The sequence below is a fragment of the Triturus cristatus genome, chromosome 2_2, assembly GCF_964204655.1.
Source record: "Triturus cristatus chromosome 2_2, aTriCri1.1, whole genome shotgun sequence".
In the NCBI taxonomy this organism is placed as follows: domain Eukaryota; kingdom Metazoa; phylum Chordata; class Amphibia; order Caudata; family Salamandridae; genus Triturus; species Triturus cristatus.
In genome coordinates this window covers 1,204,457,337-1,204,459,836 of record NC_140582.1, presented here as the reverse complement: position 1 = coordinate 1,204,459,836, position 2,500 = coordinate 1,204,457,337, and positions in this window count along the sequence as shown.

Below are 2,500 nucleotides of genomic sequence, written 5' to 3'. Positions count from 1 at the left end.
GGTGCCCACTGTGGCCCTGATCTGACTTTCAAATGACAGCTGAGTGTCAAAAAGGATGCCCAGAGTTTTTACTTTGGGTTTTGGGATAGGGGTGGGGCCCAGATCACCAGGCCACCATGCAGAGGACCAAATCAAGGGCTGTTTCCTAATCACAAACACCTCTGTTTTTTCCACATTTAACTTCAGGCATCTAGCCTGCATCCATGTCACCAGGTCAGCTAGAAAAGATTTGAATTTCGCTGCAGCCCTGCCGTCATCATTTGCTAATGTAATGACTAGCTGCTGAGTGTCATCAGCATATATCACCATTCTCACTCCATGGCCCTCGATAACTTTCTCCTGTTTTTCCAAACGTCTTTTGTCTTTTCATTTATTTACGGTAAATTCATATCCGAGCAACACCTAACCCTACGGTTGTCACCTGTCAGGTTTTTTGCTAGTATTTGTTATAATTGCAAAAAAATTTGCTAAAGCCTGTATGCTGGTATGTGTTCCCTTAACAGTACATATGTAAAACTGTAACTGTGTTCCCTTAACAGTACATACGTAAAACAGTAACTGAAAGCACATTAAAAGGATTTCTAGAGCTGCCTTAAACTTAAAACAAACATGACACCTAATTTATGCTGGAAACTCATATTTTTTTAGCCCAAAATGTCTTTATTTTAGGTGTCTCCCTTCAAAAATCTCCCCCTCTTCAATGTAAGTCAGTGGTGAAAATCAATTACCACAATTTGCTTTCAAAGTCCCCCGTTACCACGTTCAACGTGTCGGAATGTTTTTTAAAACGTGATCCAATGGCTGGTATTTTTCTTTGAGAAAGGTGCAAGCCAACAGCGTCCTTTGGTCTGCATGAATGGCGGAAGAGTTTGGGGTATTGAGGGGCATATTCTCAAGGACGGCGTTAACATTATCGCCGCTTTCGCGGCAGAAAATTGCAGATAAAGCGGTGCTAATGGGCTTGATAATATGCCCTGGAGAATTCCAATGTGTAGGAACAACACAGCATCCAACAAGTCGGGGAACACAACAGACATCTGCAGCTTCTGTAGAGTCAACCACATGATAGTTTAGGACCCTGAGAACCACAGCTGCATCAGCTTCTGCATTTGATCTCACATTCCCTCAACTTCCTCCTACTTTTCATGTCTTGTGAATAAGATATGAATATTTTTGTTAATTCAGCATTTTCATATCTGAGGCTGTTTCCTGTGACATCCAAATGCCCTAACAAGTCTGCGATAAAACGCAGAAGCACTGCCACAGTCATTACATTCTTTCCGAATAAACACGTGGAAATCTCTTTTCTGCTTTTCTCTAAACATATATTTTGGGAAATGCTTACTTATGTGTGAATTTATGCGGGGTTTTTATCTGTGTAGCAGAACAGTCTGAAGTCAGCTGTTTCACCAAAAGAGCAGACGAGTGCATTGTGTATGTCACAAGAAATACAACTGTGTCTGAGACTGCTTAAAGAGTAGTCATTCTTGTACTTTTCATAGCAAACTATCTAAAAAGAATATACAGACAGAATTATTAAGATTTGATCGTGTCAAACAGCATTAATATTCTGCAGACCCAGGAACTAATAACCAACAATCGACTCACATAGTACGACAATTCACTCATGGCGTTTGACGCATTCCCAGTTATCTAACGTTATGTAAACCTGGGAATGCGTCAAAAGCCTACGCCGCAGAGAGGCACAACGAGGAGAAATAACATTATTTCTCCTCATTGTTTTCCTCTTTCTAGGAAATCGCCTCCACTGATTGTTTTCGTGTGGGATGGCGTCCCTTCCTGCACAAAAACAATCATTCAATGTAGACACCCTTGCACCATGGTGCAAGGGTGCCTGCGTTGGCCAAAGGCACGCCTAAGGCAAGCCCGTCTGCGTCCTTCCGCGCCTGAACGGGACCAAGGGCCAGGACCCCTGGTCAAATCCAGTCCTACTCGTTGGAGGAGTTGCGGGCACTAGAGCACAGAGCTCTCTTCTTGGAGAAGCAGGTAGTAGACACACTCATAGCTGAGAGTTTGCTTACTACGCAGGGGAGAGGAGAGAGTAGGGCTGCACAGCCACATATCCCTAAGGGCACAGGGTCAGTAAACCCCATGGATCTAAAGGCAGTAGTACTCAACACACGCTCCCTCCAGAAGCATAGTCTAGAGATCTTCATCCTCCTTCTGGAGGAAGACCCTGACATCCTAGAAATCACAGAAACCTGGCTTGATGAAGGCTCAGGTCCAGACATCGTAGCAGCACTCCCCTTAGAGTACGATGCCCTATGGCACAATAGGCAGTATGGGAAAAGAGGGGGAGGGGTAGCGCTACTCTATAACAAGCAGCTAGTTGTAGAAAAGCTAGCCGGAGAGAACCTAGAGGGCGCTGACATTTTAGTGGCAAAAGTATGCTCCAAGCCATCGTGCCTGGCAGTAGTGGTGGTGTATCGCCCCCCTCGATCGACCCCGCGGTTTAACGATCTCCTCACGGACATAGTCA